This window comes from Ascaphus truei, chromosome 1 (genome assembly GCF_040206685.1).
Source record: "Ascaphus truei isolate aAscTru1 chromosome 1, aAscTru1.hap1, whole genome shotgun sequence".
NCBI classification, from domain to species: domain Eukaryota; kingdom Metazoa; phylum Chordata; class Amphibia; order Anura; family Ascaphidae; genus Ascaphus; species Ascaphus truei.
The window spans coordinates 508,950,763-508,969,206 of NC_134483.1; the positions used below are offsets into that span (position 1 = coordinate 508,950,763).

The window sequence follows — 18,444 nt, forward strand, 5'->3', positions numbered from 1 at the left end:
AAAATATACAGAAAATGTTACTCAAGCAATAAAATATGCAGCACACACATAGATTATGATGGAAACATTATATTTATTGATTCCAGAACTGTAAAATAAAACTATAAAAATAAAACTATGCTGTATTCTGTACAGAAATGTACATGAGCAAAAAAAAAACACATCAATTATTGGAGGAAGATGATTGGGGGGGGATCTTCAACAGACAACGGACTTTTTGGAGGTGATGTAGGTGGAGTTGAAGGTTTTGGCCTCTTGAAGAATCTCTTCATTGAAGTCTGGACAGATCCTTTTCTGCGTGTAGATCTCTCTATAGCAGCTGATTTGGTTAGACACCCCACGACTGACTGTTGAACTCCGTTCAATGTTAGGGTCATTGTCCTCAAAAATGGCCATTGCGCTATCAATGTGCTTGAATGCCGCAGCCAACATTTTGCTTGACAATGATTTACGTGGCTGTGGCTGTGCCATATCAGCAGATTGGTGGGCCTCCTCTTCAGCAATTTTTTGCTCTTCTAATTGCATGAGGTCTTCATTGCTCAACTCGTTAGAATGTGAATACACCACCAAACCTTCACACAGACTGTTCAGAATGATTTCCCTTGCCTGCAGCCGTCTGGTTATTCATTTGTAGCAATTTTTTAAAGCGTCGTAAGAGCGTCGGATAAGCCGTTCGGGCGTCGTAAAACGGGCCATAGGGATGCATTGACAGTAAAACGAGGACCGCCTGTATGCTTTGCTGTGGAGGCTTTTTGTCACTTTTTTTTAACCACCATAGCTTAATTAAGTATATAAATATATATATACTAAAGCACAAACAATATTTATTTCTTTTTTTCACAAATCTTTTCATTAGATTAATTCTCAGCATACAGACGATCTTTTTGTACATTTTCTGTTACATACATATTATATCATCTATATTCTATAAACAATGCTCACAATGTATTTTTTTTTCAACAAAAATCATATCTAATATAACCTTGCATTCTAACTCACAGTCTTTTTCAATTATAATAACATATGATGATCGTTCCATTTTGGCTTTTCCAGTTTTGGTCGCCTTATGTCTCTCCTATGTTATTTCCATTGATTGCTATATTTTTCGGATTCAATGCATAACTATTTTAACGTTAACCTCTAACGTAACTCGTCGTGTTGGTACTTTTATTCTTTTCCTTCTCACCTTCCCCTCTCTGGTGCTTGTTGTCCTGTCCCGTCCATTGTCCTTTTGTCTCTGTCCTCTATGAACCAATCCCACCTCTGGTGAAAGTCACCCATTGTTCTGTTCCTGTCTATGCTTGTCTCCAGTTTGTCTATCGTCATTAGTTTGTACAGTGTGTCTTGCAGTTGGTCTATTGAGGGCTGTTGTGTTTGTAACCAGTTTGTCATGATGGTCTTTCTTGCCACTAATAATACAACCTCAGTGGGTCTGGTCACCAGGCTACTGATTTGTTTGCCTTCTGTCCAACTCTCTATGTTCACGAATAGCATGGGTATTGGGTCTTTCTCCCATGAGGTTTTTATTTTCATGTATTCTAACACTTGATCCCAAAATCTGGCTATGTGTTTGCAAGTCCAGAGGCAATGTTTAAGGTCTGCTTTGGGAGTCTTGCATTTGGGACAAAACGTAGTGTCCTCTGTCCTAGTCTTTATCTGTCATATGAATGCTATGTAGGCCCTATATGTTATTTTGAATTGCATTTCTCTCCATGTCTCTGATGGTATGATCTTTTGTACCCTGTGGACACCCTGATGAAGTAGTTTGTACTACGAAACGCGTAGGATTATACCTTGATCTATGTGTTTTATTGCTATTTTACCATTTTGTGAACATTGGGCACTCTAGAGACGATTTTCCACTCCTGTGTTGTGCTTTTTGAAATCGTGACTGTGATGTCACTCCACAGCGCCCCACCACAGAGCGTTAGTGTTACAAACTGGAGTCATTGCAGCCAGCTAGTTTGCCTCCGTTTGTGGCTGTATTGATCGGAGAACACTGTGAACCATCTGAGCCCTCACTGCTCAATCCGGGGACCTCCGGAGCGTGACTGCAGGCTGCAGAACGTTCGGATTGCCTGGAGTCCAGCTGACCAGAGGGAAGGTTTCCATAGAGGCGGTGATCGAGTGTCGGGTTGTTCGTATGAAGGAAAACATCACAGCTGCTGCCCAAGACGCTTGCCAAAGGAAACAAGCTCCTGACTCCTGAACCAACAGCTGCCGAGTGGTAACTTGTGTGTTGTACACACTCAATGCTTATGTCCTAGCTTCTTGATGTACGCAGAATATTTTTCCCCTATTTTAATATACACTTGTATTTTTCATACTTCACTATTTGCGTTGTGCGCTGTTTTTATGTTTCCGTTTCTCTAGTGCTTAGGGGGGTGCCACCCCCTGGTTTATAGCAGCAGACGCTTTATGTACCACACTACACGGTTATGTAAAAAAATTATTATTCTCACACTGTGGTTATATGTGGTTTTACCATTTGGTTTAATTTAGAAGGGCATATGTTAATACACATCTGATCACTGATTTCACTATTAGAGGTTTATTAGTTGCGCACAATATATTCTATTTTCTGATTTGTTTGCCTTCTGTCCAACTCTCTATGTTCGCGAATAGCATGGGTATTGGGTCTTTCTCCCCTGAGGTTTTTATTTTCATGTATTCTAACACTTGATCCCAAAATCTGGCTATGTGTTTGCAAGTCCAGAGGCAATGTTTAAGGTCTGCTTTGGGAGTCTTGCATTTGGGACAAAAGGTAGTGTCCTCTGTCCTAGTCTTTATCTGTCTTATGAATGCTGTGTAGGCCCTATGTGTTATTTTGTATTGCATTTCTCTCCATGTCTCTGATGGTATGATCTTTTGTACCCTGTGGATCCCCTGAATTAGTTGATCCATATTTTGGATTTCTGGAAAATCTTTTTGTCATGCTCTGAGTGTGTTGGCACGTGTGAATTCTTGGAATGTCATGTATTCCTGTTTGTCTGTATGTATCACCTGTTCTAGGCAACTGATGCCTTTTTTTTTCTCCATATTTGGAATGTTGATTGAGTGTATCCTGGTATAAATTTGGGGTTGTCCTGGATAGGTATATATCTTGAGATTGTGTAGGAGAGGTTAAAATTTTCCTGACCGTTTTCCACGTTATTATGGTGTCTTTGATTAGAACGTTATTTCTTTGTGTTGCTGGAATGTCTCCCCATTTTGTGTGTAATAGCTCTCTCAGGGGATTCTCTGGTGAGAACTCTTTTTCTAGTTCTAGGGAGGAGTAGTGGTTAGTTTCCTTTATCCAGTCACCTACATGTCTCATTATGCTTGCTAAATTGTAATTCCTAATATTCGGTAGATTGGTGCCTCCCATTTCCTTTGATAGCTGTAGTTTTTTTAATGCAATTCTGCTTCTCTTGCTTCCCGACAGGAACTTTGACATTGCTCTATTTACTTCCGTTATGTCCGCATGCTTGATAAGCATGGGGAGAGTCTGCATGGAGTATAAGAGTCTGGCAAATGATATCATTTTGATCGCGCTCGCCCTCCCAAAGAGTGACAGGGGTAGTGTTGCCCAGTTTTTTAGTTCTTGCACTATTTTTTTTATGATTGGTTTGAAGTTGTTGTCGTATAGTCTGGATATCTCTGCATCCAACATTATCCCTAGGTATCTAATGGGCTTCTTCGTTACTTTTATTGGGAATTTATATGGTTTCTTGTGTCTGGGGGTTCTTTAATATACATAATTTCTTTCTTAGATATATTTATTTTGAAGCCTGCAAACGACCCAAATATCTCTATTTGTTGTAATATCCTTTGAATTGATTCATCCGGGTTCGTCATGAACATTAGGATATCGTCAGCAAACATTGATAATTTCAGTTCGTTTTTATTTATCCTGATTCCCTTAAATTCCTCCATTTGTCTTAGGTATATTGCCAGGGGTTCTATTGCTAGATTAAAAAGCAGGGGTGACAGTGGGCACCCTTGTTGTGTCCCTCTATATAGTTGAAATGGGTCTGATAGATGCCCTGCTGCCATTATTCTAGCCTTTGGTGTATTGTACATTGCCTTTATCATGTTACTAAAGTTTCCCCTTATTCCGAATTTATCTAGCACAAAAAACACATGGTTCCACATTATGTTATCGAATGCCTTTTCCGCGTCAATTGTTACCAGGGCTGTATTCCCTATTTTGTGTAGTCGGACCCATTCTATGGCTGCTAGTACTTTTCTGATATTTTTAACTGAGGATCTTCCCTTGACAAAGCCCGATTGGTCAGGATGTATCAAGGACGGGAGAATGTTCGCCAATCTATCTGCCATAATTTTGGTAAATATTTTGGCGTCTTGATTGATCAGGGATATTGGTCTGTACGATTCTGGTCTCAAGGGATCTTTCCCCTGTTTGTGGATTATCATGATGTGGGCCATTTCACTTGTTTGCATAAATGTGGCTTCTTTGAGTGCTTTGTGGTATATTTGTTGCAGCGGTTCTATCAGATCTTCTTTCAGGATCTTATAGTATTCCCCTGACAACCCATCTGGGCCTGGGGCCTTGCAGTTTTTAAGGTTTTGGATTGTGTCCTTTATCTCTTTTTGGGTGATTGGGGTGTTTAAGTTGTCAATATCTTCCTGGCTTATTTTTGGTATATTGATATTTTTGAAAAAGTTTTCCCTTGCTTCTATGTTCACCTTCCCTTCTCTATATAATGTGCTATAGTATTCTTTGAACACCTCATTTTTTTTTTTTGCTTCTGTGATTATTTCTGTCTTTTCATATATTCTGGTAATGGGTTTAGTTGACCTATAATTTCTCATGAGATTTCCCAGTAGCCTTCCCGTCTTGTTCCCATGTCTGAAAAATGTGGCTTCTTTTATTGATTTTTCCCCCATTTCTTTTTTCTCTAGCCATACCTCGCATATGGATTTTTTCTGATTGTATCTTACTTTATTTTGGGGTGTTGGGTCTGTTTTGAATTCTCTGAATGCTTTGCTAAGTTCTTTGCTTGCTTTGCAAAACTCCTGGGTTGCATGTTTCTTCCTCCAAGCTATACACTACCGACACGTTTTATCCGAGCACGGCTAGCACCGCAAGCCGGGGGATGCCCCGGCGTGCTAGCCGCACTCCCTCAGCGTCACGCGTCATCGGGTGCCTGCGCCCCCTGCACGCGCGTCCAGGGCTCCCCGAGGGAGCCCTGGTGTCCCGCGATGTGGGGGACGGCGGCAGGGGGACCCGGCGGACCCGGCAGCGGGAGGGAGAGCGCCCCGATCGGAGGGCGCTCTTCCGCTGCTTCGGCGCGCGCCCGGCACCCTCCGGCGCGCGCCAGGTTACTGCTGCGGCCGAGAACGGGCAAATGCTCGAATAAACTCGGCCGCAGCAGTATATGCCATGATATCACCTCTGATTACTGCTTTTGATGTTTCCCAAAAAAGTATGGGGTTCGTCTTATGTTCCTTGTTTGTGTTTTCAAATCGTTCCCATGCCCCTTTTAGAAAGTTAACAAAATCTTCACTGTTATTCATATAGTTTGGGAATCTCCAGATGTTCGGGCTTGCTCTACCTAATCCCATGTCTAGGTCCATGCGGATCATCGCATGGTCGGAGATGATGATCTCTCCCATATCTATGTGTGCTATTTTGTTCAGTAGGTTTGGTGTTATAAGGATTGCATCTATTCTTGAAAATGTGTTGTGTACATTGGAGTAGAAGGAAAAATCTTTCTCCAGTGGGTTAAGTGTTCTCCATCCATCCACTACCCCTATTGCTGTTTTAATCAACTGCATGTTTTTTGTTTGTATGTTGTCTATTGATTTACTACCCTTTGGACTTGATCTGTCCAAGAACGTGTCCTGGACTGCGTTCCAGTCACCCCCCAAGACAATGTTTCTATGTTTAAATCTCAGTATTTTGTTTATTATCTCCTGGAAATACTCAGATTTGTGGTCATTTCGTCCATAAACATTCCCTAAGAGGTAGTTTGTTCCTCCGCTCCTGACTTCTGCTACTACTAGTCATCCCTCACTATCTCCTTCTGTTTTGATTATTTCTATGGGGAGATTTTTATTAATGAGTATGGCTACTCCTGCTTTTTTTCCTACGGCCAGGGAAAAGATACTGTGTCCTACCCAATCTCTTTGGAGTTTGCTACTTTCTTTTGAGTTTAAGTGTGTTTCTTGTAAAAAGGCTATGTCTGCTTTCTGTCTTTTTAGATAGTTTAATACTATTTTGCGTTTTATGGGGTTGTTAAGTCCTTTGACATTCCACGTTATTATTCGTGTATGCATTTTATATCTGTCTGTTTTGGATATAGTCTGTGTGTGTGTTCCTTATTCCTTTCCTGGTTCTTGTTAATTGTGTTCTGGGGGATCTTGCTTCTCTCTGTTTTTTCCAACACTCTTTGTTTTTTTTTCTTAGTCCGGTCTGTCAACATGATCTCTGCCGCTAGTTATTAACTTGTAACTCTTAACTTAACTTTTTAACGTATTAGTCTTTTCTGGACTTCTCTTTTTTCCAGAGATGTATTTCCTCACTTCCTGTATGTCAGGTGTGTCTTTTTATATGTGCACTTTGTTGTCCGCGTCCCTGCTGGGGATTTCTTTTTTTCCCCCCGATCATCTTTATATTACTTATATATTTATTTATTTATTGGCCCTCGGATGTCTTGGCCTTGTGTCCTAACGGCTTTGTTTATGTATGTAATTGTTGTGTTGTGTTGTCTCTTTTACTTTTACTTTGCCCAGTGTTTTTCTCCCTGTTCCTCTTATGTGCAGTCTGTGTTTTTGGGGTTGGATTTTCCCTGCTTTTGCTGTTGTCTTTACCTTATTGTTTGTTCGTGTGTTTTTGTATCAGTGTTCCTCACGTCAGAAGCAATGTTTCTCGTCTCTGTCCCCCTTGGGGAAAGGTCTTTTCCCTCTGCTGTGATTTGTTTCTGTCCGGATACTGTCGTTGTCTCGTTCTGTCTGGTTCTCCTGAATTCCCTTGCGGTGTTGGTTACACATAATTGATAGAAAACAGTGATGAAACATATTTGGGTTAGTGCATGACATTAACATACTGGTACAATTAAACATTCCCTTCTTATTTCCCCCTCCCTCCCTCCCCTTTCCCAGCCTTTTCTCTTCCTTTCCCTCCCTCCCTCTTTCTCCCCCTCCCCTCTTTCCCCTCCTCTCCTCTTTCCCCTCCTCCCCTCTTTCCCCTCCTCCTCTCTTTCCCCTCCTCTCCCCCCCCCTGGGTATGTCATCCCCCCTCCCTCTCCCTGTTTTAAGTAATAATTCACATAGAGTCTGGGATATGGATGTAATAAGTTTGTGGTTTTTTTTTGTGTTCCCCCTTTCTGGGCAGTATAAACTTGTAATGGGAGTTCGCCGTTTCCGTGTTGTCCATCTTTACAGCCGTCAGCCATCCGAGAATTTATATCTTTTATGGGTCTCCCCCCTCATTTCAGTCCTCCTCTCCTCTTGTCGCATGGCCTCCCTCGTTTCTTCCTCCTCCCGATGACATCTCCACCACATACTTCTCTGCTTGTCCGTGCATTGTAAATGTCTTTATTCCTGTGTTTGTAAAGATCCATAAGGTTGCTGGGTATACCAAGGCAAATTTTCTTTTTTGTCTGAATAAAGTGGTGCATACTTTACTGAAGTCTCTCCTTTTTTGCGATACCGCCACTGAGTAGTCCTGAAAGATCATAATTCGCTTTGACTCAAACATCAGTGTCTCTAATTCCTTGAAGGCCTTGATAACTCTCGTTTTATCGTTGAAATTTAGGATTTTTGCTATTATGGGTCTAGGTTTGTTCTCATGTTCTGGTCTCATGATCCCCATTCTGTGCACCCTTTCCACCTGTAGTGTGTGCCCAGCAGCAAATCCCAGTTGCTTTGGCAGCCATTTTTGACAAAAGTCTGCTAGTTGGTTATGTTTTACAGTCTCTGGTACTCCGATAATTCTTATGTTACTGCGTCTAGACCTATTCTCTAGATCATCTAGCTTTTCCTCCAGCACGATGTTTTTTTTACGCAGCTCTTCAACTGCTTGGTGAGTCTCAGAGAGTTCATCTTCAATAGTGCTTATTCTTGTTTCTGCCTCCTCCACTCTGGAGGTGTGTGCACTCAGATCAGTTCTCAGCTCGTCTATAGACTTTCTGATATTTTCATTGCTGTGTTCTAGTTGTGGCAGCAGCTATCTGACCACAGCCTTAGCTATAATTTCATGGTCTGACCTTTACTGCTGCTGCTGCCTGTCTGCTCTCTCGCTCCTGTCTGTGTCCTCGGGGGCTGCCTCATGGCCGTCAGCCATCTTGGATTCTTCCCTCCGTCTCTCTGCCTTATCCTGCTTCTGCTGCTGCACTTTTGGCGCCATCCGACGGGACTTAGAGAGGTACTTTTCCATGCAATGGATGCCTCTTGCTGTGGGGGTCTGGGCTGGTGTCTCTGCTCGGGGTTTTTCAGACCTGATACGTTGCGGTTATTCCCGTTTTCCCCACAGACCAGCGGAGCTCAGTGCAGTGCATCTTACCGCTCTGGCGCCATAACCGGAAGTCTCACAAACAATATTTTTTCATGCTAATTATTGCAGAAGCACTTCATTAACCATTACATTGCAACTGGTTTATCTACTGTAGTAGCATTCTAATGAAAGCTGAAAGTATCCAAATGCATTAAAGGGTTTGCATAATTAAAAGCATACTTATTTTAATACTTACTGCAACAGGTGTGCATTTAAATAAAAGCTCTTTCGATATCTACATAATTATTAAGTCATATTATTGAATCGAGAATGCAGTTCTCAACAATGTGGAGCATTTTTATATTTGCAGTTATCAAATTATTGTATTACTTAAAAATGACAAATCAGTGAACAAAACTTTATTTATATATATATATATATATATACAGTATATATATATATATATATACTGTATATATATATATATATATATATATATATATATATATATATACTGTATATATATATATATATATATATATATATATATATATATATATATATATATATATATATATATATATATATATATAGATATATATAAACAGTATATAATATGAATAAAATAATTGAACGTGCCTCTACTGTCTTATTTTAAACCATTGAGGCATTTTATAACTGCTTATTTTATAACTGCATCTCTCTTGGTTCTTTCTTTAGTTGAAAACCAGGGAAAGGGAAGAGACGGGTAATAGGGAAGGGGGGGGGGGGGGGCTCACGCATCAGCAAAAGTAACAAGGTAAGTAGGCAAAGAGTAGAGATCATACACCGGTGCAAAAGGGGACAAGGGATACTGCAAACAAACATACAAAAAGATTCCCCCTTGAATGCACTCGGGTTGATCAATGAGTATTGATAAGTTTAAAATCCTTTTAATTAATAATAAAATAGTAATTGTATAGAGGGGTGTGGTACAGAAATCCAAGGCCACCCCCTAATAACATAACAAACAAAAACTTCCAATTAGTATTAAAATGGAAGATAGATGAAGAGATCTCAGCATCAAATCACATCGGCATAGATGCCAGGGTATACCTAATACAGGTCCTGCAGAACTAAGTGCTAGTCCCTAAATCAGGATGCACTTATACCTAAAAATCACCCGTCTCTATGGATAAGGCTGCTGATACTGAATCTGGAGGACATAAATACCCTAGCACTCACGTAAGGTGCCGATTCAGGCTGACTCAAATAATAAATATGCCAAACCTAATCATGGCGATGCTGAAAAAAGAAAACTAATTTGAAGTTTTTGTTTGGTATGTCATTAGGGGGTGGCCTTGGATTTCTGTACAACACCCCCTCTATACAATTACTATTTTATTATTAATTTAAAGGATTTTAAACTTATCAATACTCATTGATCTACCCGAGTGCATTCAAGGGGGAATCTTTTTGTATGTTTGTTTGCAGTGTTCTTTCTTTAGTTCATATTAAACAGTATATGTCTAAATATTCTGTCATTATTAAATGCAAGTATATGTATATACAAATTACTCAAATTAGTACTACTTACCTGAAATGTAAATAATAGTTAACAGAAAAATATATTACAGAATAGAATATATTAATTCTGATTTATGTCAACAGTGGCAAAGTAATATGTAAAATCGGATTAATCCTTTAACCTAAACCCTGAAGATGGAGTCAGAATCAGATCTAGTAACATATTTATTATCCTCTACTGAAACTAATTGGATTTGTAACACCCAATAATTGTAGACAAAAAAATAGTATGTGGTTAAATAATCTTCCCATGTGTGTGATCACATAAGATGTTTCATTGACTGACCAACTTTACTATGCAAACAGTTTCTTAACAACTCAGGTGACTGGAGGTAAAGGAATGCGTGATATTATGTTTGCACCGGGAAGCAGCTTGTGGGTGGAAAAGAAGGACTTTATTAAAGCCCCATTAGAATGCATCACATACACACTATGAGGATTCAGGGGACATGTAAGGACACTGAGTAAAACAACAGTCTACAAGGGTCATTGTCAGAGCGCTAAATGTGCAGCCTGGTTATGTAAATTAAGAGCCAAAAGTTCATTATTAAGAGGCTAAAAGAGAGAACGAAAGCAGTGGATAAATGGGAAATGTAAACCACAGTATGGGGGGTGGGGTGGGGAGGAGAGGGGAGGGGGGAGGGGAGGGGAGGGGGGGGTTGTTGTATTTGGGACTAGAACAGCATTTGTTTATAAGATTAACTAAACATAGATATATTGTATATCCACTTCGCTGAACTTCAGTTGAATTGTTTATTTTGCTGTTGCTTTCTGTATATGATTTTGTATACTCCTTGTTTAGCTCAGTTCACATTAATATTCCTGCAAAGTACAATTATCTCGTCTTACTGTACTTCATTTATACTTGTGCGGTAGAAATTAAAATAAAGATCAGAGTAAAACAAAATCACCTGGAATGGTACTGTATATACGTGTATCATATGGATATATATTATGAAAATATGATGTGTTTGATCAGATGTATGCTAAATTCGAAACAATACTTAATGTGTTTATTTAATCTGCGTGTATTTATTGAATTTATGACTAACATTAGACACCGGCATTGGAAATCAATCAGTATAAATTGTAGATACAGTAAAAGAGAAGAGAAACGGGATCCATAAAGGGGGTTATTCTGCCAAGACTTTCAATGCCCCTTAAGTTTAACGCTATGAGGGCTGCAGTGTGAGCAGAACACATTACTACAGCACTAATCATTTTCTACACGGCCACTAAAACAACACATGCAGAAAAGAGCTATGTGGTACCGAGACATTCCTATCACAAACAGTGAAAAAACCCTAATATATCGTTTTGTTTTTAATACATTCAGCATATTCAGGAGAGAAAAATGAGAAAACGAGGAGTGAACCTATGGGGACACACATATGTTTTACCTGCCATTTGTAATAATGTACAATAACCAAACACAATCTTTAATATTCATGCTCTATTTTGCAGTTATGCATTTGGACTTTATAATGTGATTACACCGGATTTTTGATTTGTTTCCCCAGATGTTTGGAGTAAGCTGCCTGATGTACAGTAAATATCTTTCTTGTTTTACAGAACTGCTGCAAATCAGAAGTCGGTCTGTGCGGGTTGCCAGTTATGGAAGATATGATCTGCCAGACATAACTCAATACTTTTAAGCTATTTGCATTTGAAGCTTCATACTTAAAAGGGATGTTTGCAATTACAGGACCAGCCTAAATTAAAATCAATAGCGCCCATTATCAGTCTGAGTTAAAAGGATTTGAAAAGAGCAGACGATCCATTTTTTTCCTATGTATGCAAATGTTAAACCATTAATGCATTTGTAATTCATTTCAAATAAATGCGCTCCGATTGTGCCGAATAAAACAAACAAGCAAATACTGAATGGGATGGTTTTATTTATATATATAGACACACACACAAACACACAACACAGAGTATGCCACTTTGTACCTGGTTGTCACCTACTGGATATGTGTTGATCTAGTGAGCTTTATAAATGAAACTGGTTTGTTAATGACATTTGAAATGATAAAGTCGAAACAAAAAGTACAATTTACCCATGAAAACACTTTTCAAATATAAAGGATAGTTTGGGGAATTGCAGCAACATTTTGTCAACAGTTTTGTACATTAGATGCAATAAAAATAAATAGGTTGGAATTTTATTTTCTAATCTATTAAGATTTTTTCTCTATATCACCTTGTTACAATAGTAACAACGAGTGTGTGTGTGTGTGTGTGTGTGTGTGTGTGTGTGTGTGTGTGTGTATATATATATATATATATATATATATATATATATATATATATATATATATATATATATATAAAAATATATATAACATATACACTAAAACGCTACACTGATTAAGCAAATTGGGTTTATATCCGTGCACAAACTATCAATATATAGACAAGGAAAACTAGACAAACTCAAAATAAATAACAAAAAAACTCATAGAATCAGGAGAAAAATATATGAAAAAAGTTCTAAAGAAAATATCCAATATGTGGAAACAGCATAGAAGACAAACATATATACAAATTTGTCATATTAATTATATTCATATTCAATACTTATCTTTTATTTTTGCAGTATATATTAAGCTTCTATTTGCTCTCGTTATGATCGGTGTACAATGGATGAAACTATAAAACACGCATTAAAGAACATCAGAGAAAATGTTGAAATTTCGTTGTCTGTGTAGGTCTAATAAACACAATTAGACAAGGAGAATAAAGAGAAAAGAAATATAATATTCTTTTTTTTAGCTGTGGGTCCCGTTTTTCTTATATTCAGACAGCATTATAGGAAACAATTAATAAATGAATCTATTTGATGGAAATTAATGAATATATAAACAGACATCGATCTTTTTATGTTTCTAATATTATGATTAAATGACATGCCGTTTTTATTTGAATAAACACGTGTTGTATTTAATAACCCCCCATACAATCCATTTAACTGGTGCATTTGTACAATACAGAAGTATTATAATGTGCACACTTATAAGTAAGATGATATATATTAACAGTAAAAATATATACATACGCATATATAATATATAATATATATATATATATATATATATATATATATATATATATATATATATATATATATTAACAGTAAAAATATATAAATACGCATGTTGTCTAAAATATCATTATCCAATGCATTCACATCATGTATTATTTGCAGAAAAAACGACTTCCTAATATACTATTTTTGTTAGCATCCCAGTGAATCTAGTGCCAAGTTAAACAATACATTACTTTAGTTATATTGCTGATGGTCTCGTGTGTAATCCAAGGATATAAGCAAATCAGTGGCCTCTCCCTGCTTCTTACTACAGCAGAAGTAGACTAAGTAGTGAGGCTATTTGCATGTCCCTATTGGTGCCTTTGAGTGGAGCGGATATAATGTGATTAAAGTTCCATGGTTATGGGGAAATGAGGTAAGTTAACTAAAAGCGACATAAAGGTGTAAGACTCTTGTTTAAATGCTTGCTCAGAGGATAGCTGTTTTTTTTAGAGCCTGATGTTTTCTCCCCCTTTGTCACGCAATCTTTGTGTTTGTGATGGAAGGGTGTGTGTAGTCTACTCATGCATCTTCCCCAAATCTTTGTATCCTTGCAGCAAGGCAGCCTATGTGCACTCTCTAGCCTGACTGAGGTCAGCAGCAGGGTCAGGCTATGTACACAGAACTAAGGATTTAAAATACACCTCCTTTCAAAATTATTTTCAGCTCATTTGTAATGAAAAAGTTCACTCCTAATGCCACCCTTCTGTCATTATTTTTGCCACATTTTTTTGGAATGCATTTACATTTAAATGCCCCAAACTAAGAAATAAAAAAACACACACACACATATTTATTAATTAATACTTATCAGAAAAGAAAGAAACAGGGATATTTTAGTTTTCGCTCGGATATGCACGTCCCCGTGATCTTAAATGTCCAAACTGTGCGAGAAAGGCTTTTTTAGCAGCGGTTTCATTCCGGCTCTACAAATTCGAGCAGTATTATAAAAATGGCTCAAATTCCTTATTTCTGCAAATTTGCTTGAATTCTAGTACCTTTGTTAAGCCCAAAATGAAAAATTGGACGTAAATTCAGGCACATTTTTTCTCGCCACCCTAAGGCTCTCGAGATTGCCCCAATTGATGCAAAATTAAATAATTCGAAGAGAGATTAGCATATAAATATATAAATATGTGTACTGTAAATATAAATATAGCAAATAAAAAAAATAAAAAGATCACTTGTGAGCACATTCACATGTCTAAGGCTGAGGCCATAGAGGGTTGAGCCGAGCCGAGCCACGCTGACGCTGAGGCTCGCCTGCTGAAATCTGCACGATTTCATGCCCATGCAGGCGAGCCAGCGGGCGAGATCGGAGGCGGGGGGAGACTGAGGGAGGCGGGGCAGTGACGTCGCTGGGCCAATCGCCCGCGACGCACCGACATCGACGTCACGGCGCCGTGACGTTGACGCAGCTCCACGCTGATTGGATATTTTCAGCCGACAGCGCGCTGAAAAACAGCTTGGCTGTCGGCTGAAAATTCCAAAGCCTCAGCACGCCTGCGGACGCTCGCGTGAGCCCCCTCTCAAGGCATCCTCATTGAGGATGCAGGGGCTCAGCGCTGAGCGTCCGCACGGCTCAGCGCGGCCTGTCCTTCTATGGACTCGGCCTTAGACAGGTCTGCAACCCTGCCTTTCACCATTATCACTATCATACAGTGCTTCCACTGCCACAAGGGATTCTGGGAAATGATATGCAAATGAGCACACCGTGTCACCTTTTGCCTGAAATCAATTTTTACATGGAACGCTTTTAAGAAAAGAAAATATAGGACCCTTTCAGTGTGAGATGGGTAGGCAGATTATTGGAGATAAGGAAAAAGCTGAGGTATTAAACAAATTCTTTGCCTCTGTGTTTACCAGGGAAGAATCAAGTTCAATAGTAGTGCCGCAGGAGGAAGCCACAACCTCCATATTAATAAACAATTGGTTAACTGAGGAAGAAGTTCATAAGCGACTTGAAAAAATGAAAGTAAATAAGGCACCTGGCCCCGATGGCATACATCCAAGAGTTCTCAAGGAGTTAAGCTCAGTAATAGCAAAACCATTATATTTAATATTCAAGGACTCCACGGGCTCAGTACCACAAGATTGGCGTAAAGCAGATGTGGTGCCTATATTTAAAAGGGAGCTAGATCACAACCGGGAAATTACAGACCTGTAAGGCTAACTTCAATAGTAGGGAAACTACTCGAAGGTTTAATACGCGATAATATTCAGGAATACCTAATGGAAAACAAAATTCTTAGTAATAGTCAGCATGGATTTATGAAGGATAGATCTTGCCAAACTAACCTTATTTGTTTCTTTGAGGAGGTAAGTAGGAATTTAGACCAGGGTAATGCAGTTGATGTGGTCTACTTAGATTTTGCAAAGGCTTTTGATACAGTTTCACACAAGAGGTTGGTGTACAAAATAAAGAAAGTTGGACTCAGTAATAATATATGCACCTGGATTGAAAACTGGTTAAAGGACAGACAACAGAGGGTTGTCATAAAATAAACTTTTTCAGGTTGGGCTAAAGTCGTGAGTGGAGTACCTCAGGGATCGTTACTGGGACCCCTGCTTTTTAACTTGTTTATTAATGACCTTGAGGTTGGGATCGAGAGCAAAGTCTCCATCTTTGCTGATGATACTAAATTGTGTAAGGTAATAGAATCAGAGCAGGATATAATTTCTCTTCAGAAGGACTTGGAGAGACTGGAAACGTGGGCAGGTAAATGGCAGATGAGGTTTAATACAGATAAATGTAAGGTTATGCATTTGGGATACAAGAATAAAAAGGCGACTTACAAATTAAATGGAGATATATTGGGGGAATCCTTGATGGATTGTAGTGCTTGTAGACAGCAGGCTTAGCAATAGTGCCCAATGTCATGCAGTAGCTGCAAAGGCAAACAAGATCTTATCTTGCATCAAACGGGCAATGGATGGAAGGGAAGTAAACATAATTATGCCCCTTCACAAAGGATTAGTAAAACCACACCTTGAATATGGAGTACAATTTTGGGCGCCAATCCTAAGAAAAGACACTATAGAACTAGAGAAAGTGCAGAGAAGACCCACCAAATTAATAAAGTGGATGGACAATCTAACTTATGAGAAGAGGCTAGCTAAATTAGATTTATTTACATTAGAAAAGAGGCGTCTAAGAGGGAATATGATAACTATATAAATATATTCAGGGACAATACAAGGCGCTTTCAAAAGAACTATTTATCCCACGGGCAGTACAAAGGACTCGGGGCCATCCCTTAAGTTTGGAGGAAAAGAAATTTCACCAGCAACAAAGGAAAGGGTTCTTTACAGTAAGGGCAGTTAAAATGTGGAATTCATTACCCATGGAGACTGTGATAGCAGATACAATAGATTTGTTCAAAAAAAGGTTGGACATCTTTTTAGAAAGGAAAGGTATACATGGATATACCAAATAAGAATAAATGGGAAGGATGTTGATCCAGGGAGTAATCTGATTGCCAATTCTTGGAGTCAGGAAGGAATTTATTTTTCCCCTTATGACATATCATTGGATAATATGTCACTGGTGTTTTTTGTTTGCCTTCCTCTGGATCAATAACGTGTGTCTTTTCTCAACCTCAGCAACTATGTAAGTATGTAACTATAAACCTACTGCAGCCAGAGGGGGAGCCAGTATAACAATCAGGGTTGGGTATAGTTGGTCCTTGAGAACTACTGCTTGCTGGACCAGCAAATAGAAGAGAATGCAGCGCACCACGATCCAAAAAGAAGAACAGGTCTGGCCAAAAAAGCAATCTTTATTGAAGAGTCATAAAAGCAAGGGATGCAGCCCTTCTACGCATTTCGTGTCTAGCACTTTATCAAGAAGTACTTTCACACGATATACAGAACATTTAAATAGCAATGGCTGCCAAATCTCGCGATATCTGTGACGTCACAGCTCAACCGCGGCCAATGAAAACTTGCCATCTAGTGCATGCACTCTGAGGTCCAGCGTGGGGGAGTGACTAGCCATAATGCAGTCCTCATATCCACTCATAGGGAACGCCCAAAGGGGAGTGCCCCAAAGGGAAGGATGGACATTACAATGGCTGTATCCGCCCCCATCCCGCCTCCATGTGCATGCTTGAGATAATAAAGGTGCAAAGACTACGAGCATAATATCTCCAATACATGAACAATTTGTAATTTAACCCTACCACAGCGCATGTGTCCCCCGTCTGACATGGGGGAGTGACCATCCATATGTCAGCCCACACATCATCCTTGAAGGGACGCCCCACAGGAGAGTGATGAAATCTGACACGGGGTGCATAATCCCTCATTCATACGGTACACACCTGTGCTGGAATGAAATATAAATAAAAATGAATTAAATAAGCAATAATAGACAGATGTATAAGCCTAATAGAGAGCCTCTATGAGCTGATAAATCAACTCAGATCGTAGTTGAGTTGTCTAAATTTATAATATATAGCAACACTGGGCAGCCAGTGACAACAATACCAAAACATACACATTTATTATTTAAAAATATATAACAAAACATCTAAAAAAATGAAGTATACAATATACTCGTGTAAAAACAAATAAGCATCCTTGTGATGATAGTGAGGCTATGACTTGTTTAGACAATCATGTTATGTAATTCATTCTGTGGAGTACCTAAGGAAAATTAATACTTCCTATTTGATATAACGTTACAATATATTACATTACATTTTTTCTTCATATGGGATGCCACAAAATACTAACTATTGAATATCACCTTAAAGGCAACACATCTTGTTATAATACTATACTTTTGACAGGAAATATAGAAACAATTATGTCATAAAGTTGTTATAGTAACAAACAAAGTTCTATCTACTATAAGGTACATCTGGCAACAGATATTTTTCTTACAATAATATGCACATTGCACAAAATAGATCAAATGGAGTATTCTGGTCAACACCAAAATAAAGAGAATTTCATCAGGGAGAGACTACAGTATACAGTAATGTTTTGATACTCATAGTTTATAATTAGTAATGTCTAGAGATTTAGACTACCCGTTGGTACATAATCATATTCATTTCAAAAAGTGGTTGATAGTCCACTCAATATTGATCTCTTCAGGAAATCTCGTTCTCAACGTAAATATCCAAAAGGACTCACTGCAGTTCAGGGTGTTCACAATATCTCCCCCTCTCTCCATCTTTGTAATTTTTTCAATACCCAAGAAAGAGAAGTTTCTTATACCCCCCTTATTACATTCTGTAAAGTGCTTTGATACAGGATGCTCTAGATCTTTTTTCCGAATTAGTCTACAGTGTTCCTGCATCCTAGTCTTCAAAGCCCTTGTAGTCCTACCGACATATCTCTT

General features: G+C 38.7%; 1 long non-coding RNA gene across 3 annotated transcripts in view; it reads left to right on the forward strand.

The window, feature by feature from the left end:
- LOC142465798 (uncharacterized) overlaps positions 1-18,444 on the forward strand; it is a 128,205-nt gene that overhangs the window by 81,250 nt on the left and 28,511 nt on the right. The gene's annotated exons all lie outside the window — the stretch shown is intronic.